Source organism: Triticum aestivum, chromosome 1D (assembly GCF_018294505.1).
Source record: "Triticum aestivum cultivar Chinese Spring chromosome 1D, IWGSC CS RefSeq v2.1, whole genome shotgun sequence".
Classification (NCBI taxonomy): domain Eukaryota; kingdom Viridiplantae; phylum Streptophyta; class Magnoliopsida; order Poales; family Poaceae; genus Triticum; species Triticum aestivum.
In genome coordinates, this window is record NC_057796.1 from 319,720,254 (window position 1) to 319,743,179 (window position 22,926).

At 44.6% G+C, this 22,926-nt stretch overlaps 1 pseudogene; it reads right to left on the reverse strand.

The window, feature by feature from the left end:
* Positions 1-5,795, reverse strand: part of LOC123159101 (putative F-box/LRR-repeat protein At5g02700) — a 44,915-nt pseudogene extending 39,120 nt beyond the window's left edge.
* Positions 5,796-22,926: the final 17,131 nt, after the last annotated feature.

The window sequence follows — 22,926 nt, forward strand, 5'->3', positions numbered from 1 at the left end:
AATGGCAAGTAAAACAATGACTGATTGGATAAAATATAAAAGTCAAAAAGATTTTAACACTACTGGAGAATAGATTGATCAACTCACCATGATGTATAGCTTCTCCAAGCAAGTAAAGACTTTGAGGAAGACAACAACCATATCAAGATTAGGGCCACTAGACATGATATGTAAGACCTTCACACTATGCATCAACATTCTCAAGTTGCCAGCAACCATTTCCTGCTGATAGAAAAGTCATTAATAAAATAGTACATGCAGCACAGAATGTCAAATTTGAGATAGCCGGTAGCAGCTACGTGTGAATTTGTGGTTCCAAGCTTGAGTTGATCAAAGTTATCTGTCAGTGACCCCAATATCTCCAGTTTTGGTGCACTAATTACCCGTATGACTGGTGTTGTATGATATAAATTTGATCTGACGAATCTTTCCAGGCAAGGGGCATCCTCGATAACTATTTCCTCCATATAGAGATCATCATAGACAACTACGTTGCTAAGTGTCAGCGAGTTGATCACCAAGCGGCTGAAGCCACAACAATTGTCAATAAGCAAGTTCTCGAGGACAGGGCAGCCAAAGAGAATGTTGCGGAGAGTGTCATCGTATACATAAAGGGAGCCCGGAACGAGTGTTTGTAGTTGTGGGAAATTAAATACGGGGGCCTCATCCTGAAAGAAGCTGCAGTGGGCAATGCAGGCCACATGAAGGGTCAGTGTGAAGCAGAGCACCGAGAGTGGCAACGGGTCATCGAATTTAGGAACCCAGATATCGAGCTCCTGAAGATTAGCAAGGGCTGGGGACCTGAACTAGCCATCAAGGTCAGCAGAGTAGAGACTGTGGAGGTGGAGGCGAAGGATGGGGCCCTGGTGTACTAAAAGGATCTGGGTTACAACCTCAATTCTCCCGGGACAACACCCACGAATATGGGCAGTGTCAAGGTTGAGAAGAGCGGGGCACCACGGGTAAAGCCAGCGGCGAGAGATGGCAGAAGTACACACATCATCATCAGTGCGAAGGAAGGAGATGATGATGCCGAGCGTCTCATCCGGAAGGTGGCTGATCAGATCAATTCCCTCCAGTTTCGCCTTCTTCATTGCATAGTTTGCCACCGCCTCCATGTTGGAATGTGCAAGAGCACGCATGGCTTCACTTGCTTGCTCATGAATAACCAGTTTGGGGTCGCTCAAAGCTATCAGTATAGCATCAACAAATTCAGGAATATATTTCAAGTATCCTTTTATGCTATCCAGAAATTCTACATCATTTCCAATCAACAATATGTCATCCACATATAATATCAGAAATGCTACAGAGCTCCCACTCACTTTCGTGTAAATACAGGCTTCACCATAAGTCTGTATAAAACCATATGCTTTGATCACCTTATCAAAGCGTATATTCCAACTCCAAGATGCTTGCACCAGCCCATAGATGGATCACTGGAGTTTGCAGACTTTGTTAGCACCTTTAGGATCGACAAAACCTATTGGTTGCATCGTATACAACTCTTCTTTAAGAAATCCATTAAGGAATGTAGTTTTGACATCCATTTGCCAGATTTCATCAAATGCGGCAATTGCTAACATGATTCGGATCGACTTAAGCATCGCTACGAGTGAGAAAAACTCATCGTAGTCAACACCTTGAACTTGTCGAAAACCTTTTGCGACAAGTCGAGCTTTGTAGATAGTAACACTACCATCAGTGCTTGTCTTCCTCTTGAAGATCCATTTATTTTCAATGGCTTGCCGATCATCGGGCAAGTCCACCAAAGTCCACACTTTGTTCTCATACATGGATCCTATCTCCGATTTCATGGCCTCAAGCCATTTATCGAAATCTGGGCTCATCATAGCTTCTTCATAGTTTGTAGGTTCGTCATGGTCTAGTAACATGACTTCCATAACTTAATTACCGTACCACTCTGGTGCGGAACATGCTCTGTTCGACCTACGAGGTCCAGTAGTAACTTGATCCGAAGATTCATGATCATCATCATTAGCTTCCTGTCTAGTTGGTGTAGGCATCACGGGAACGGATTTCACTGATGTGCTACTTTCCAATTCGAGAGAAGGTACAATTACCTCATCAAGTTCTACTTTCCTCTCACTCACTTCTTTCGAGAGAAACTCCTTCTCTAGAAAGGTTCCATTCTCGGCAACAAAGATCCTGCCTTCGGATCTGTGGTAGAAGGTGTACCCAATTGTTTCCTTAGGGTATCCTATGAAGATGCACTTCTCTGATTTGGGTTCGAGCTTATCAGGCTGAAGCCTTTTGACATAATTGTCGCAACCCCAAACTTTAAGAAATGACATCTTAGGTTTCTTGCCAACCACAGTTCATACGGTGTCGTCTCAACGGATTTAGACGGTGCCCTATTTAACATGCATGCAGTTGTCTCTAATGCATAACCCCAAAAGGATAGTGGTAAATTGGTAAGAGACATCATAGATCGCACCATATCTAATAAAGTACGGTTACGACGTTCGGACACACCACTACGCTGTGGTGTTCCAGGTGGCGTGAGTTGTGAAACTATTCCACACTTTTTTAAATGAAGGCCAAGATCGTGACTCAAATATTCGCCTCTGCGATCAGATCGTAGAAACTTTATTTTCTTGTTACGATGATTCTCCACTTCACTCTGAAATTCTTTGAACTTTTAAAATGTTTCAGACTTGTGTTTCATTAAGTAGATATACCCATATCTACTCAAATCATCTGTGAAGGTCAGAAAATAACGATACCCGCCGCGTGTCTCAACATTCATCAGACCGCATACATCGGTATGTATTATTTCCAATAAGTCATTAGCTCGCTCCATTGTTCCGGAGAACGGAGTTTTAGTCATCTTGCCCATGAGGCATGGCTCCCAAGTATAAAATGATTCATAATCAAGTGATTCCAAAAGTCCACCTGCATGGAGTTTCTTCATGCGCTTTACACCAATATGACCTAAATGGCAGTGCCATAAATATGTTGCACTATCATTATCAACTTTGCATCTTTTGGCATCAATATTGTGAATATGTGTATCACTACAATCGAGATTCAATAAACTATTCACATTGGGTGTATGACCATAGAAGGTTTTATTCATATAAACAGAATAACAATTATTCTCTAACTTAAATGAATAACCGTATTGCAATAAACATGATCTAATCATATTCATGCTCAACGCAAACACCAAATAACATTTATTTAGGTTCAACACTAATCCCGAAGGTAGAGGGAATGTACGATGGTGATCGTATCAACCTTGGAATTACTTCCAACACACATCGCCACCTCGTCTTAACTAGTTTCTGTTTATTTTGCAACTCCTGTTTCGAGTTACTACTCTTAGCAACTGAACCAGTATCAAATACTGAGGGGCTGCTACAAACACTAGTAAAGTACACATCAATAACACATTATCAAATATACCTTTGTTCACTTTGCCATCCTTCTTATCCGCCAAGTATCTGGGGTAGTTCCGCTTCCAGTGACCATTCCCTTTGCAGTAGAAGCACTCAGTTTTAGGCTTAGGTCTAGCTTTGGGCTTCTTCATGGGAGTGGAAACTTGCTTGTCATTCTTCTTGAAGTTCCCTTTCTTTTCCTTTGCCCTTTTTCTTGAAACTAGTGGTATTGTTAACCATCAACACTTGATGCTCTTTCTTGATTTCTACCTTCACCGATTTCAGCATCGCGAAGAGCTCGGGAATCTTTTCCGTTATCCCTTGCATATTATAGTTCATCACGAAGTTCTAGTAGCTTGGTGATAGTGACTAGAGAACTCTGTCAATCACTATCTTATTTGGAAGATTAACTCTGACTTAATTTAAGTGATTGTAGTACCCAGACATTCTGAGCACATGCTCACTGGTTGAGCTATTCTCCTCCATATTGTAGGGAAAAGTACTTGTCAGAGGTCTCATACCTCTCGACATGGGCATGAGTCTGAAATACCAATTTTAACTCTTGGAACATCTCATATGCTCCGTGGCGTTCAAAATGTGTTGGAAGTCCTGGTTCTAAGCCGTAAAGCATGATGCACTAAACTATCAAGTAGTCATCACATCGAGCTTGCCAAACATTCATAACGTCTGCATCTACTCCTGCAATAGGCCTGTCACCTAGCTGTGCATGAAGGACATAATTCTTCTGTGCAGCAATGAGGATAATCCTCAGATCATGAACCCAGTCTGCATCAATGCTACTATCATCTTTCAACTTAGTTTTCTCTAGGAACATATCAAAAAACATAGGGGAGCTACAACGCGAGCTATTGATCTACAACATAGATATGCAAATACTATCAGGACTAAGTTCATGATAAATTAAGTTCAATTAATCAAATTACTTAAGAACTCCCACTTAGATAGACATCCCTCAAGTCATCTAAATGATACGTGATCCAAATCAACTAAACCATGTCCGATCATCACGTGAGATGGAGTAGTCATCAATGGTGAACATCTCTATGTTGATCATATCTACTATATGATTCACGTTCGACCTATCGGTCTCCAGTATTCCGAGGCCATGTCTGTACATGCTAGGCTCGTCAAGTTTAACCCGAGTATTCTGCATGTGCAAAACTGTCTTGCACCCGTTGTATGTGAACGTAGAGTCTTATCACACCCGATCATCACGTGGTGTCTCGAAACGAAGAACTGTAGCAATGGTGCATACTCAGGGAGAACACTTATACCTTGAAATTTTAGTTAAGGGGTCATCTTATAATGCTACCGCCATACTAAGCAAAATAAGATGCATAAAAGATAAACATCACATGCAATCAAAATATGTGACATGATATGGCCATCATCATCTTGTGCTTTTGATCTCCATCTCCAAAGCACCGTCATGATCTCCATCGTCACCGGCTTCACTACTACAGGATGCTACTAACGTGACACTACGATCAGAGACCCTTTGAGAAACTGTGTGCGATGCAATAATCACAAACAGTGCTGTATGAAAACCGTCAGAAATGATGCAAAACGTTTGCGATGAATGATACATCAAATACGGTTCAGATTATAGTTGCGTGTGCGATGAGGGGCATACGGTTGATCTGTACGAACTGTTTGCGATGAGACAGAACAACAGAAACGGGCACCCAGATCAAGGTGTGTGTGATATACGGCATACGGTTCACTCCGATGAACCGTTTGCAATGACTGAGGTGAACACAAACGATTCGGCGTAACAAGATGTGTGTGATACCCGGCAAACAGGTCGGTAATCAGAATTGTGTGCGATCATTATAGACATCCCATATGGTCTTTTTTGTGAATTGTGTGCTCGTCAGGGCACACGGTTCAACAAACCAACCTGTTGGCGATAATGTAGAAGATCTCTGTCGAATACATATTACTAACCGTCTGCGATGAGATTGACAGGATAAACAGAGATATATATAGTCTGCTTAATTTAGTCCTTCTTCTTCTTGTTGTTCTTGTTGGATGGCCCCACGACATCGTCTTGGCGAGGACGCTTCTTGCCGCTGACCGTTGGCTTTTCATCACCGTCGCCGTCGTCATCGTCGCTGCTTTCGTCCTCCTCCTCCTCGTTCGACCATTCCTCCTCATCATCATCATCGTCCTCTTCTTCGTCCTCTGACAGCTCCTCATCCGTCTGGTTGTCGGCTGACGACTCTGCAGGCGGCGTCCCTTCCATGAACCGGATATAATCGAGGTCTGGGCTCGGCGCTAGACTCATGGAAGACGAGCGGGATGATTCGATGTTGACCTATCATCGAGCGCCAAACTGTTGGCCGAACTGTCGTCCTTGCTATCCCTCGACATGGCTGCAGAGTGTGTACCAATGTGTAGCATAGCCTGTCGGGGACGATGAAGATGGTGGACACTTAAGCAGGGTATGCAGAGAAGAGGAACTGCCAATTGAAGCGGGGGTTGATGTGACAGCCTGGTTTTTGCCCTCCTTTATTTGCCTGATTTTTCATTTGAATTGATTTTGAAATTTGGAGTTTTTGAATCTTTTCATATGGACTTAAACACTTGGGTACCCTTGGCTTTCACCCAAGTGCATCATTTCCCTCCCTAACCATCATTCCCTCTCTGGTTCTACCCAAAATAATATTTGGAATATTTTTCTTTAATGAAAAATATTCATTTTCCTCTCCAAAACCCTAGCTAGTTCAATGTGCTCCAAAGAAACCCCAATTTTTCTTGCCCACAAAAATCTGGCAAAATTCACAAATATTCTTTGAACCCTAGGGCACCTTCCTGAGCAAAAATATTGCACCACTTTTTGAAATATTTTTGCAACAGAAATTATTTTCTGTTCTGGACAGAAATGGTGGTTTCTACAGCAACTACCATTTTACTTGCTCCATTGTGCCTGATTTTTCTTGTGCATCATCACCTTAGTAGATGATTGCTAGCCTCCAAAGCACAACCTCCAACTCCCAGCCATTTGACCTCAGTAACCTCTCAAAGTTACTGATCAAAAACTTACCAAGCGTGTGGAATCTTTTCTACTGCACCTGGAACCAAACCAAAGCGTGGTAACCTCTCAATCTACCACGAACAACAAGCCAGACATGATCTTTGGACGTTGGTCGACCTGATGTCATAGTCCACGTGGTGACCGCGTTCGTCCAGGGGTGCTGGCATGCGTGTCGACGCGCTCTGAGTGCCGCCGAGCGCTCTGTTTCGCGCGTGCTCGCTTCCCCGACTGCCGTAGCGCGCCAAACTTCGCCACCATCTTCGTCTCAACTCCATTAACTCCCCTTGGCACTCGCCGACGCCGGAGCTCATCGCAGCGAGCACGGGGGCGGTCCGGCCAACGTAACGATGCGGTGCGCACTGTGCTCGTCGCCTTCCTCTCGATCCTGTGCTCGTCTCCGTTCGCCCACAGTCCCCGCGTGAATTGCGTCGCCTTCTCCCCCTCTCACCGGCGCCGCTCGTCGTCGGGCGCCGTGTCCAGGTGTCAACGGCGGAGCCCCGAACCCCCCTCTCGGCTCGTCTATAAATGGAGCCACCCCCAGCCTCCTCGAGCACCATCCACCACTCCCACACACTCCACAAACTCGTAGATAGCCGTAGCCCGGCCGGGCAGGCAGCGGGCCGCCGTCTCCGAGCTCGAGCTCGCCGGCGATCCCCTCGGGTCGTTGCAGTAGCTCCAGCCCCTCCCAGGCCTGGGCGACCCTTCCGGAGCCCCCGCCACTCTTCGGTGAAGCCGTTCCAACCTTTTGGAGCCCCTGGAGTTGCCTCTGTTCGTCATCGTCCTTGTCTCCGGCGACCACCGCTCTCTGTCTCCGCTTGCGAGGTCGATTCCGACGCCGTCCGACCACCCCTAGCCACGCTACGGGTACGAACAGGTGCGCCTCCATCCCCTCTCTTGATCCCTCCCTTTCATTTTTGCTAAGGAGCCCTCGTCGCTGGCAAGAGCTTCGGCGAGGCCGCGACCCCCTCTGTTTCCTCCTCCCTCTCCCGCTCACCTGACTAGCGGGGCCCGCTAGTCAGCCACTCTGTACGCGCGTGAAGCGGTACTAGTGGTGGCGCCCCGAGGCATTACGCCTTCGATGTCCCCCCCTCAGTTTGTTTTATTTAAATTCAAATTCATGTAGCGACCAGACCTCAGACAGTCTAGTCTCTGTGCATCAGTGTCATCCCTGGATCGGTAATGCTGAGACGCACAGTACTTGAAGGATTTATAACAGAGTAGCAATCACACACTTATTACATCGAATAGTCTCAAGAGAGAACTTAATACAATAAATATGGCTTAAGGCCATCTAATTACGATAACAGCGGAAGGCTTGGAAGATAAAGTGAGTCCATCAACTCCAACGGCATCACTGAGTATAAGACCACGACCTAAGGCTCCTTACTCGTCGCCTAAAAAGTCTGCAACATGATACGTTGCAGCCCGAAAACGGGTCAGCACATGGAATATGCTGGCAATGTAACACATAGAGAGTAATGAACAGAATAATGCTATCACTACATGCATGTTTGGCTGGTGGAAAGCTCTATGGTTACAGTTTTGCGAAAAGCCAATTTTTCCCTACTGCAAAGGAATATATTTTTATTTAACTACAAAGTTGGTTGAAAAATATTGAGAAGGTAAACCCCCTCTCAATCCCAATTAAAAGTAATCATTAACAACCCAACAAAATTAGTTAAGTATAAGATGATGAGATTCACATGATAATCCAAGAACTAGATACTCAAGATGTCCATAACCGGGGACACGGCTAACCATGATTAGATTGTACACTCTGCAGAGGTTTGTGCACTTTTCCCCACAAGACTCGATCTCCTCCGTTGGATTTCTCGCACTACATGGTGTTTGAGAAACGGATGACCGAGACACAGTCTTTCAGAAGCGTTGGCACCTTACGATGGGTAGACAGTTACACCTACTTTCCCCTACATCTGCTAGTCTACCACTGTAAGAGTTCACACGACTTAATCAACTATGCTAGAGCCCATAATAGCATGTGGCTGCACACGGAAGTTTCTAGCATGAATAATCTCATGATCCCTTTGAGCCTGGGTAGCGGTCCATAAAAAATCAGGCAATCACTGGAATACCTAGGTGCCTCAATCCACCCAGATGTGTGTTTAAGTTGCCACCTTAAGTAAACCATTAATTAACAATCTCACATCTGTCATGGATACACTCACCCAATCCACGTCTACTAGCATAGCATAGCAATAAGCAAACGTAGAAGTAACTCCCAAAGGTTGATAATAAAACAGGTAATAGGTACTACCTCATCTACTTCCCGATACCCACAATTTAATTAGATCCTAATCATGCAATTGTTTGAGGATTGATCTAATGCAATAAAACTGGGTATGAAAAGAGGTATGATCAAAGTGTTACTTGCCTTGTTGATGATCCGTGAAACCTAGAGATTCGAAGTTGCACGCTGCGCACTCCGGGTACTCTATCGCAAACAAACAAGCATACAATAAGCACTCATCTAATGCATACGTAAAACTCAAATAAAAGATCTAACCAGAAAGTTCAACTTAAGAACTCCGGTTTGCAAAAAGAATCAAATCAAACGAAGCAACGAAAGTCAAACAGCGAAAGAAACAATCTTCGTTTATTAATATGGACCTAAATCAAATTTTACAGTAGCAAAAACTTGTTTGAGTTGGTTAAACGGAAAGAGGGTTTCGAGACGAAACTCTAAGCGCTTGAATCGCCTGATTCCGATAAACGAGCGAAAAGTTATACTAGAACGAAAAACAGATCGGAAATCACGATCAGAAATAATCGCGGAAAATCCGAGAAAAAGAAAACGGACGAACAGGCTAACGAACGAACGTTCACTGTCTGCAAAAAAAAACGAAAACCGTTCGTTAAAACGAACGAACGAACGAGTGTTCGCTAAATAAACTAAACCAAAAAAACAGATCTAGGTTTTAAAAAAAAACGAACGAAAAACCGGACGGAAAACCGAACGGTTTTCTCGAGGAAAACCGCCGGCGGCGGGGCGGTGGTCAACCTCGGCGGGGCGACGGGCGGCTCCAGCGGGGCGGCGGGGTCGACGGCGGGGCTCCGGCGTCGGGCGCCGGGACGGCGGGCGGCGGCGGCGGCGGATCGGGCTAGGGTTAGGGTTTTTCGGCGGCGGCGGTGGCGACTTGGGCTGACGGGGCCTCGGGGGCGCGCCTTATAAAGGCCTAGCCGGGCGGAGTCCTGGCCGAATACGGCCCAAGGTCGGTTCGCGTTTTTTTTTATAATTTCACGGAGAAAAACAAATAAAAGAAATACTAAACCGACTCCAAAAATCCCAAAATAAATTTTTCCCTACTTCTAAAATCAAGCCGGACAAGATGAACATTTATTTGGGGCCTAAATGCAATTTTGAAAAACGCGTATTTTTCCTAATTCAAATAATAATCAAATAAAATCCAAATAAAATCAAATATTTGTTTTTAATATTTTTCCTCCAATATTTCATTATTTGTGGAGAAGTCATTTTATCCCCTCGAACATATTTTTATATGAAATATTTTCGGAGAGAAAAATAATTAAAACAAATGATCCTATTTTCAAAATTTGAGAAAACCCAAAATATGAAAATAACGAAATCCGTGACTCTCTCCGTGGGTCGTCGAGTTGCATAGAATTTCTAGGATCGCAAAACAAAATGCAATAAAATATGTTATGCATGATGATCTAATGTATAACATTCCAAATTGAAAATTTGGGATGTTACAAACCTACCCCCCTTAAGATGAATCTCGCCCTCGAGATTCGGGTTGGCTAGAAAATAGGTGAGAGTGGTCCTTCCGTAGATCTTCCTCTCGCTCCCAGGTGGCTTCATCCTCGGTATGGTGACTCCACAGAACTTTGCAAAACTTGATAACCTTGCTGCGGGTGACTCGGCTGGCATATTTGAGAATCTTAACTGGTTTCTCCTCGTAGGTCAAATTACTATCCAACTGAATCGCTTCCAGGGGCACTGTATCTTTCAGTGGTATCTTAGCCATCTCCGCATGGCACTTCTTCAACTGGGATACGTGGAACACATCGTGAACTCCCGACAATTCTTCGGGCAATTCCAACTTGTAAGCAACTTCTCCCATACGCTCCAAAACTTTGTATGGTCCTACAAAACGTGGCGCTAACTTTCCCTTAACTCCAAAGCGCTTCACTCCTCGAAGTGGTGATACTCGAAGATAAACTCTGTCTCCGACTTCGTAAACTGTCTCCTTGCGTTTAGAATCCGCATAACTCTTCTGCCTGGACTGGGCTACCTTGAGCCTATCGTGAATCAACTTCACCTTCTGTTCAGACTCTTTAATCAAATCTGGTCCAAACAACTGAGGGTCTCCAACTTCGTCCCACAACAACGGTGTCCTGCACCTCCTTCCGTACAGAGCTTCAAAAGGGGCCATCTTCAAACTTGATTGGTAGCTATTGTTGTAAGAAAACTCTGCATATGGCAAATTGTCGTCCCAACTGGATCCATAATCTAGCGCACAAGCTCTCAGCATGTCCTCCAAAATCTGATTGACTCTCTCGGTCTATCCGTCTGTCTGTGGATGAAAAGCGGTACTGAACTCTAGCCTGGTACCCAAAGTTTCGTGCAACTGATTCCAAAACTTTTAAGTAAACTGGGTTCCTCTATCTGATACAATGGTCCTCGGAACTCCATGCAGACATACGATCATGGTCATGTATATCTTTGCCAACTTAGCACTGGTATAAGTGGTCTTTACTGGGATGAAATGAGCTACCTTCGTCAAACGATCGACTACAACCCATATCGAGTCATAGCCTGAACGAGTCCTGGGCAATCCCGTGATAAAATCCATGCCTAGCTTATCCCACTTCCATTTGGGTATCGGCAATGGTTGTAGCAATCCTGCTGGCTTCTGATGCTCTGCCTTCACTCTCTGACATACATCACAAACTGCTACATACTCTGCAATAACCTTCTTCATTCCGGTCCACCAGAAACTATCCTTCAAATCCAGATACATCTTGGTATTTCCTGGGTGAACCGAATATGGTGAATCATGGGCCTCTTGCAAAATCAACTTCCTAATCTCCGGATCATTGGGCGCATAAACGCGGTCCTCAAACCATACGATATCGTGCTCATCCTCACGAAATCCCTTGGCTTTTCCTTTACTCAACCTTTCCTTTATCTCAGCAATCTCCTTGTCTGTCTTCTGAGCTTCTCTGATCTTATCCATCAAAGTAGACTGAATCTCCAATGCTGCTACATAGCCTCTCGGAACTATTTCCAAACATAGTTCGCAAAGATCCTCTGCTAACTCCTTGGGTAACTCTCCAGTCATGAGTGCGTTGACATGGCTCTTGCGGCTCAATGCATCAGCTACTACGTTAGCCTTCCCTGGGTGGTAATGCAATCTCATATCATAATACTTAATGAGCTCCAACCATCTCCTTTGCCTGAGATTCAACTCCTTCTGCGTGAAAATGTACTTCAAACTCTTGTGATCCGTGTACACCTCACAATGGTTTCCGATGAGAAAATGTCTCCATGTCTTCAACGCATGCACTACGGCTGCTAGCTCCAAATCATGTGTAGCATAATTCAACTCATGGGGTTTAAGTTGTCGTGAGGCATATGAAACAACTCTTCCCTCCTGCATTAGCACTGCTCCAAGTCCTCGACGAGAAGCGTTGCAATATACTTCATAATCCTTGCGTTGATCTGGCAGAATCAATACTGGTGATGTAACCAAACGTTTCTTCAACTCCTGAAAACTAGCCTCACATTCCTCAGTCCAATTGAATTTGGTGTCTTTCTTCAACAACTCCGTCATAGGCTTTGCAATCTTCGAGAAATTCTCAATGAATCTCCGGTAGTATCCTGCAAGTCCAAGAAAACTCCGGATTTCTCCAACTGTCGTGGGTGCTTCCCAATTTGTCACAGTGTTAACCTTGGTGGGATCAACTGCTATTCCTTCTTCGGAAATAACATGTCCAAGGAATCCAACTTCCTTTAACCAAAACTCGCACTTGCTGAACTTGGCATATAACTGATGTTCTCTGAGCTTTCCAAGTACCAAACGCAAATGCTTCTTATGCTCTTCTTCATTCTTCGAATAGACCAGAATATCATCAATGAACACTACGACGAACTTATCCAAAAACTCCATAAACACTTTGTTCATCATGTTCATAAAATAGGCAGGTGCGTTAGTCAGACCAAATGACATAACGGTGTACTCATATAGCCCATACCTTGTGGTAAAAGCTGTCTTGGGTATATCCTGCTCTCAAATCTTCAACTGGTGGTATCCTGATCGCAAATCAATCTTGGAAAATACTTTAGCTCCTTGTAGTCGGTCAAACAAATCATTGATCATCGGCAGTGGGTACTTGTTCTTGATGGTTACTTCATTCAAACCACGATAATCAACAACCATCCTTAACGATCCATCTTTCTTCTCCACTAGAAGTAGTGATGATCCCCAAGGTGACGAACTTGGGCGAATATATCCTTTATCCAGTAACTCCTTAATCTGCTTCTTAATTTCCTCCAAATCCTTAGCGGGCATCCTGTACAGTCTCTTATATATTGGCCCTGTGCCTGGCAAAAGCTCAATCAAAAACTCAATGTCTCTATCTGGTGGCATGCCTGGCAACTCCTCTGGAAATACGTCAGGGAAATCCCTCACCACTGGCACTTCCTCCTGTACAACTCCTAATAAGGAATTCACTTGAGTCCTCTTCGGCACATGCCGGGATACATACTTCATCCTTCTTCCTTCTGGGGTAGTAAGCAAAATCGTCTTACTGGCACAATCGATGTTTCCTCCATACATCGATAGCCAATCCATTCCCAAAATCACATCCAAACCTTGCGACTCCAAAACTATTAGGTCTGAGGGGAAAACTGTTGGGGAACGTAGCAATAATTCAAATTTTTCTACGCATCACCAAGAACAATCTATGGAGTCTTCTAGCAACGAGAGGGAAAAGAGTGCATCTACATACCCTTGTAGATCGCGAGCGGAAACGTTCAAGTGAACGGGGTTGATGGAGTCGTACTCGTCGTGATCCAAATCACCGATGACCGAGCGCCGAACGGACGGCACCTCCGCGTTCAACACACGTATGGTTGGGAAGACGTCTCCTCCTTCTTGATCCGGCAAGGGGAGGGAGAGGTTGATGGAGATCCAACAGCACGACGGCGTGGTGGTGGAAGCAGCGGGGATCTCGGCAGGGTTTCGCCAAGCTCAGCGAGAGGGAGAGGTGTCACGGGAGGGAAAGGGAGGCGCCAGGGCTTGGGGTGCTGCTCCCATGCGCCTCCCCACTATATATAGGGGTGGAGGGGGCTGGTTTCTTGCCCTCCAAGTCCATTGGGGCGTTGGCAAAGGTGGGGGAAAGAAATCCCATCATTTCCCTTCCCCACCGATTGTTATCCCCCTTTTTTAGGGATCTTGATCTTATCCCTTCGGGATATGATCTTATTCCTTCTAAGGTGGGATCTTGGTGCGCCTTGACCAGGGGTGTGGGGCCTTGCCCCCACTACCCACGTTCATGTGGGTCCCCCCATGCAGGTGGGCCCCACTTCGGAACCTTCTAGAACCTTCCCGATACAATACCGAAAAATCCCGAACATTTTCCGGTGGCCAAAATAGGACTTCCCATATATAAATCTTTACCTCCGGACCATTCCGGAACTCCTCGTGACGTCCGGGATCTCATCTGGGACTCCGAACAACTTTCGGTTAACCGCATACTAATATCTCTACAACTCTAGCGTCACCGAACCTTAAGTGTGTAGACCCTACGGGTTCGGGAGACATGTAGACATGACCGAGACATTTCTCCGGTCAATAACCAACAGCGGGATCTGGATACCCATGTTGGCTCCCACATGCTCCACGATGATCTCATCGGATGAACCATGATGTCGAGGATTCAATCAATCCCGCATACAATTCCCTTTGTCAATCGGTGCGTTACTTGCCCGAGATTCGATCGTCGGTATCCCAATACCTTGTTCAATCTCGTTACCGGCAAGTCACTTTACTCGTACCGTAATGCATAATCCCGTGACCAAACACTTGGTCACATTGAGCTCATTATGATGATGCATTACCGAGTGGGCCCAGAGATACCTCTCCGTCATACGGAGTGACAAATCCCAGTCTCGATTCGTGCCAACCCAACAGACACTTTCGGAGATACCTGTAATGCACCTTTATAGCCACCCAGTTACGTTGTGACGTTTGGTACACCCAAAGCATTCCTACGGTATCCGGGAGTTGCACAATCTCATGGTCTAAGGAAATGATACTTGACATTAGAAAAGCTCTTAGCAAACGAACTACACGATCTTGTGCTATGCTTAAGATTGGGTCTTGTCCATCACATCATTCTCCTAATGATGTGATCCGTTATCATTGACATCCAATGTCCATGGTCAGGAAACCATAACCATCTATTGATCAACGAGCTAGTCAACTAAAGGCTTACTAGGGACATGTTGTGGTCTATGTATTCACACATGTATTACGGTTTCTAGTTAATACAATTATAGCATGAACAACAGACAATTATCATGAACAAGGAAATACAATAATAACCATTTTATTATTGCCTCTAGGGCATATTTCCAACAAAAACATGCCTACCTATGGCCAATGGCATCTGAAAACATCCTTGGCTTGCCATATACTCTGCTCCTGGCGAGGTTACTAACATAGGTGTTCTAAGAACTTTGGTGGGCAACTTAAACTTATCCACAAATCCCCTTGATATGTATGAATGTGATGCACTAGTATCAAATAGAACAATTGCAGTAAATGACTTAACCAAAAACTTACCTATTACTGCATCGGGCTGTGCTTCAACCTCCTCCACATTCACGTGGTTCACATGTCCTTTGTTGAAAGGGTTGGGCTTCTTCCCAGAGCTTCCATTGCCATTTCCATTCTTAGCTTCGGGACATTCATTTGCATAATGTCCAGTCTTCTGGCATTTGTAGCAAGTGACTTGGCTTAGACCCTCTTGGCTGGGGTCGATGGGTTGGTACGGTTCTGTCCGTTGCTTCCTCCATTCCCATTACCATTCTTGGGTCCACTATGGTTGTGCGAACCTCCTCCTCCATGGGTATGCTAAAAAGGTCCTCCCGAATTTGGGGTAAAACGTGGCTTCTGATGAGCTCCAGAATTGTACTTCCCTTGTCCATACTTCCTCTTGCGGCTTTCAATCTGCTGCTGCTTCCCTTCAATCATGAGAGCTCTATCTACCAACTCCTGGTAGTTGTTGAAGGTTGCTACCATCAACTGCATGCTCAGCTCATCATTCAATCCTTCCAGAAACTTCTCCTGCTTGGCTGCATCTGTAGCAACGTCATCTGGGGCATAACGTGCTAGTTTACTAAATTCCTCCACATACTGGCCTACGGTGCGTCCTCCTTGGCGTAAGTTGCGAAACTCACGCTTCTTCATGGCCATAGCTCCTGCTGAAACATGGGCAGTACAGAAAGCTTGCTGAAACTGGTCCCATGTGACAGTGTCAATAGGGTGTGTGGCTGTGTAATTCTCCCACCATGATGCTGCGGGTCCATCAAGCTGATGTGCAGCAAAACGCACTCTCTCTGCATCTGTGCATCCTGCAGTGGTCAGCTCCCTTCCAACCTTGCGGAGCCAATCATCTGCCACAATCGGCTCGGTGCTGTTGGAGAACACCGGCGGATTTAGCCTAAGAAAACGGGCTAAGCGGTCCACAGGTGGTGGTGGTGGTGGGTTGTTGTTGTTGTTCCCCTGGTTCTGAACTAGCACTTGCATCAGGGCATTCTGCTGCTGAATCAACTGAGTGATCTCCGGTGGGAAAACAAATCCGGTGTCGCGTCTCGGAGGCATCTGACGGGTTTTTAGAAAAGATGAGAAAATAGAATAGAATGAGGTCTAGAGGGAAAACACTACCCATATGCACATGAGACAAACACAATCATATCACTCCAATCAATTCAAACAAGGCATACAATCGATCTAACTATCGTTACAAAGTGCTTGGACTATACTATATACATGGTGGAATACTACTACTAATTTGGTGGTCTACTAGAAAAATTGCTCAGTCGAAGACTCCATGATATCTGCTCCGGCTTCATCCTCCCAATCATCCTCACTGGGGTCCGAGTCGGTGTCGTCGATGATGATGTAGTTCTCCGGGCAAGTAGAATCGTCATCTTCTCCTCCTGGTGCTGGGTCTCCCATGAAAACTCTGATCTTCTTTATCAGGTCGCCGTTCTTCTCCAACAATGTTGCGATTTCCTCCTCATATCCATCGCGTGTAGACTTGAGTTCTTCCTCCAGTTCCATGATCCTAGTCTTTGCCTTCTTCAGATCTATAATGTCTGCGCACATCTGGTTTTCCTGGCGACGAATGTGCTGGTTTAACTCCTGAATGAAAGCTGCAATAGATCTATCCTTCCTGGTGCTGATCATCTCCCATTGCTCGTCTCGGCGCCCACAAATCGGGTAGATAGTATCCTTGAGATCATTGTGGTACACTTCTCCAATGCGTCCCATGGTAATGTGAGCTGCCATACTCTTTCCTAGACTCCAGGTTGGTGCATCAAAGGAAACTCTATGGGTTCAGTGACTGGCGTGAACGTCCTTCCTGGAACTTGAACTTGAATCATCCAGCGCTCCTCTTCTCGTAGTGTGGCGTTGTAGGTCCCGGTGAAGCTTGGTATTCCGATGTTCAGGTACCTAGTAACTTCCTTCAAGTGTCGTCCAAAAGGTGTATCCTCATCCGGTTGCGCGAACTTGTTCCTTGCATCCGCCATCCTAAAAGAGTGGAAGAAAGGAGAGGAGTCAGAAATGAGAAGAGAGTAGTGATCTAGGGCTTTAGCTTAGTGGTCATGTCCTACAGTCAGCGTGGGCTCTGATACCATCTTTGTAGCGACCAGACCTCAAACAGTCTAGTCTCTGTGCATCAGTGTCATCCCTGGATCGGTAATGCTGACACGCACAGTATTTGAAGGATTTATAACAGAGTAGCAATCACACACTTATTACATCGAATAGTCTCAAGAGAGAACTTAATACAATAAATATGGCTTAAGGCCATCTAATTACGATAACAGCGGAAGGCTTGGAAGATAAAGTGAGTCCATCAACTCCAACGGCATCACTGAGTATAAGACCACGACCTAAGGCTCCTTACTCGTTGTCTGAAAAGTCTGCAACATGATACGTTGCAGCCCGAAAACGGGTCAGCACATGGAATATGCTGGCAATGTAACACATAGAGAGTAATGAACAGAATAATGCTATCACTACATGCATGTTTGGCTGGTGGAAAGCTCTATGGTTACAGTTTTGCGAAAAGCCAATTTTTCCCTACTGCAAAGGAATATATTTTTATTTAACTACAAAGTTGGTTGAAAAATATTGAGAAGGTAAACCCCCTCTCAATCCCAATTAAAAGTAATCATTAACAACCCAACAAAATTAGTTAAGTATAAGATGATGAGATTCACATGATAATCCAAGAACTAGATACTCAAGATGTCCATAACCGGGGACACGGCTAACCATGATTAGATTGTACACTCTGCAGAGGTTTGTGCACTTTTCCCCACAAGACTCGATCTCCTCCGTTGGATTTCTCGCACTACATGGTGTTTGAGAAACGGATGACCGAGACACAGTCTTTCAGAAGCGTTAGCACCTTACGATGGGTAGACAGTTACACCTACTTTCCCCTACATCTGCTAGTCTACCACTGTAAGAGTTCACACGACTTAATCAACTATGCTAGAGCCCATAATAGCATGTGGCTGCACACGGAAGTTTCTAGCATGAATACTCTCATGATCCCTTTGAGCCTGGGTGGCGGTCCATAAAAAAACAGGCAATCACTGGAATACCTAGGTGCCTCAATCCACCCAGATGTGTGTTTAAGTTGCCACCTTAAGTAAACCATTAATTAACAATCTCACATCTGTCATGGATACACTCACCCAATCCACGTCTACTAGCATAGCATAGCAATAAGCAAACGTAGAAGTAACTCCCAAAGGTTGATAATAAAACAGGTAATAGGTACTACCTCATCTACTTCCCGATACCCACAATTTAATTAGATCCTAATCATGCAATTGTTTGAGGATTGATCTAATGCAATAAAACTGGGTATGAAAAGAGGTATGACCAGAGTGTTACTTGCCTTGCTGATGATCCATGAAACCTAGAAATTCGAAGTAGCACGCTGCGCACTTAGGGTACTCTATCGCAAACAAACAAGCATACAATAAGCACTCATCTAATGCATAGGTAAAACTCAAATAAAAGATCTAACCAGAAAGTTCAACTTAAGAACTCCAGTTTGCAAAAAGAATCAAATCAAACGAAGCAACGAAAGTCAAACGGCGAAAGAAACAATCTTCATTTACTAATCTAGACCTAAATCAAATTTTACAGTAGCAAAAACTTGTTTGAGTTGGTTAAACGGAAAGAGGGTTTCGAGACGAAACTCTAGGCACTTGAATCGCCTGATTCCGATAAACGAGCGAAAAGTTATACTAGAACGAAAAACAAATCGGAAATCGCGATCAGAAATAATCGCGGAAAATCCGAGAAAAAGAAAACGGACGAACAGGCTAACGAACGAACATTCGCTGTGTGCGAAAAACCGAAAACTGTTCGTTAAAACGAACGAGTGTTCGCTAAATAAACTAAACCGAAAAAACAGATGTAGGTTTTAAAAAAAATGAACGAAAAACCGGACGGAAAACCGAACAGTTTTCTCGAGGAAAACCGCCGGCGGCGGGGGTGGTCAACCTCGGCGGGGCGACGGGCGGCTCCGGCGGGGCGGCGGGGTCGGCGGCGGGACGGCGGGCAGCGGCGGCTCGGGCGACGGTGTCGGGCGGCGGCGGCGGCGGATCGGGCTAGAGTTAGGGTTTTTCGGCGGCGGCGGGCGACGGTGTCGGGCGGCGGCGGCGGCGGATCGGGCTAGAGTTAGGGTTTTTCGGCGGCGGCGGGGCGACTTGTGCTGACGGGGCCTCGGGGGGCGCCTTATAAAGGCCTGGCCGGGCGGAGTCCTGGCCGAATACGGCCCAAGGTCGGTTCGCGTTTTTTTTAAATAATTGCGCACAGAAAAAAAATAAAAGAAATACTAAACGGACTCCAAAAATCCCGAAATAAGTTTTCCCCGACTTCTAAAATCAAGCCGGACAAGATGAACATTTATTTGGGGCCTAAATGCAATTTTGAAAAACGCGTATTTTTCCTAATTCAAATAATAATCAAATAAAATCCCAATAAAATCAAATATTTGTTTTTAATATTTTTCCTCCAATATTTCATTATTTGTGGAGAAGTCATTTTATCCCCTCTCATATATTTTGATATGAAATATTTTCGGAGAGAAAAATAATTAAAACAAATGATCCTATTTTCAAAATTTGAGAAAACCCAAAGTATGAAAATAACGAAATCCTCAACTCTCTCCGTGGGTCCTCGAGTTGCGTAGAATTTCTAGGATCGCAAAACAAAATGCAATAAAATATGTTATGCATGATGCCAAATTGAAAATTTGGGATGTTACAATTCATTTAATTTCCAGAGAGCTTCAAACAGCTATAACTCTTCAACCATAAGTCCAAATGAATTGATTCTTTTTGCATTGTGTTCTTTGCAAAGAAATCTAGCAGCTCACCAAAGATGAGATTTTTCTGTGCTGTCTAGATTTTCTGGTGATTTTCATAAGGGTTCTTGATATTTTCTTCTTGTGTTTAAAATTATTTTCAGAGGGTGAGGCTTGTCTTGAGGATCACCAGAAGGCTTGTGAACCTCATCTGCACTAAGGCAAGCCACAACAACATTTTCATAGTGCCATTTCAATATTTATGATTTTCTTACTTGCATGAAAGATTTAATCCATGCATTTAAATGACTATTATGTTATTTATATTCTATTAAGTGCTTGTTTTAGTTAATATGCTTGAGTTACAGAATGTTTGAAACTAACTTAGTTGGTAAAGAAACTAGGATTTATTTGTGGTGATGAAAGAATAATATTGTTATGCATATGAGTAATTACTTAAAGTTATTTTCTTGCATGAGTAAAATAATAAAAATTTGCTAGAAAATATTCTGTTTAAAGTAAGGTTTATCCTAACCAGAAAAGTGGCATAAGTTGTTGATGATTATGCTTAGTGTGAATATAGTTGACTCAGTCATTTCCGTTAATATGTGATGCATATGTTAGTGTTGCATTTCATGGCATACTATGACACCGGTTATTTTTACTTTAAGTTGAACCTGAATATAACTCAACTTGAATATATCGTTGGCCGGGTCATGGTGCCACTGAATCGAGTTTTTCCCAGTGCAACCACATTTGCCTTATGGGAGGCCTTGATTCGGTCCGTTGTCATGCCTCTGGTCGGTGCCTCCAACTAGGGAAGGTTATGGGCTTGCTTACCCTGGCCCGGTAAGCAGACATAACCTTGTGTGCCCGTTGTTGAGATTATGGTACCGGGTCCCCTTGTGGGATCATTTTGGCCACGAGGGTGGTCGTTGTGTCTTTGGTAGACACGGGGCCACCCAGGACTAGCCCAGTGGGGATTGTGTCGGAGTGGCCGGGAGAGTGTCATGGCAATGGAGGGGTTTCATCGGAATGCCGTTGGTCCACCCGAATGGGAGTGCGAGGCCATGGGTTCCGTGGTGTGGGTACAGTGTGCTACCTCTGCAGAGTGTAATAATCTATCGATAGCCGAGTCCACGGTTATGGACACGCTCGTAGTAGGTCACACCATGGGTCGACGTTTAATAAATTATGCACACTAAGTTATGAACTTTGCACTTTTGATGATGGTGGAAAGCCATCGAGATGTACAAGACCAAGTATTGGTCGTGGTTGTGATCGCCGTAATGATCACGAGATACTTCTAGTCAAGACCACAATGGTGGTACGTTTGTGATCCAAGAACGGTCACGGTTGGTAAGCTAGTCCCGAGGGACTTTTCTTGCAAGAGCATGATCACAACATTATTGCATTATTAATTGGTTAATTATCATGATATTGATTGTCATTATGATTATGCCTGTTGTGAGCTTGCAAGTACATTCCATGTACTGACCTGGCGTGTCATGCCAGATTTCAGGAAAGTCTCGTTGGAAAGGAGTGCTGCTCGAGTCTAGATAGTGTCCACATCGGTGTCCCTGTGCTATGGAGTTTTCGCTACGACGTTGTTCCGCTGCCACGTAGTTATGATCGAGGCCCCTTTATGTTCACTAAATAATGTACATATTGTTCAGCCGCAACGTGTGTGTCGCTTGGCCTCGACACCTGTTGTAATGTAAACTATGATCCGCTAGCATCAATAAAGCGGTTGTTTTTTGTACCAAGATGTTGTGTGTTGCCAGAAGACATGGTCTCTGGGCTGGCAATACATGGTAAACCGGTCGCTCTGAGCCGGGGTGCCACAGTTGACGTATTATCTAACCGCTGATATAATCAACCGCAATTATTTGTACCCAGTCGCTCCAAATTCCCGGGGTTGCGCAGGACTCCTATTGGCTATTTGGCTGGTTTCCTTTTTCAGGACAAAAACAAGGAACGAGGTTTGGGATTATGCACCGGTACCGGTACGAACTGAGTAGGACAGTTGGCAAGCAATACATTGAGCTCTTCTTATTGATAAAGCCAGTAATAATCAAACTAGAAAGGAAAAGAAAAAAGACAAAGAAAAATATATGCACGAATCTTCGCGTAACACAAATGGCATAGGCCTAGATGTGCATTACTTCGAGCACATCTAAATGTGCTTTAGCAATACTGTCAAACAAAACCCCTAATCATCATTGCAAACAGCGCATAGAACATGGCTAATGCGACAACCACAACTACACATGCTAGTTCCTTCTTGTCTCTTGCTTTCATCTGTTGCCTGTGATTGATTCTTTCTTGCTTCATCGTACTGATTGTACATTCCAGATCAGCCAGTTTCTTCTTCAGCTTTACGTTATCTTCTGCGACCTTGGTAATAACACTCCGAGCCCTGCCATGCCATTCTTCATCCAGCCAGTTAACAAAGGCACAAGCCTCATATCCCTGCCAATGTTAAATAGTATTTTGGATGAGCGGTGGCATTAACTGAAGTAAAATGATGAACTTAATTAGCACTAACCTCTAAGGGGCAACTGAGAAACCGCCTGCCAATGTCGAATCCCTCCGTGCATACACGTCGAGTGGGAGTGTGCCCGTGCACACAACTCAGCTTTTGGTACTTCTCGATGGTGCAAAACTCGGAGTCGAACTCGTGTTGCGGGAGTCTGGAGTCAAGCTCCAGATCCGACGGCAGATCGCTTTCCTGGGGGGGGTCATTCAGGACGGATTCAGCAAGGATCTATACTTTGGACATGCTAAAAAAGATCAGGATAGATTGGAACCTAACAGGACGATTCGGATCCGTAGTACACCTGCCTTCTGATGACCTTA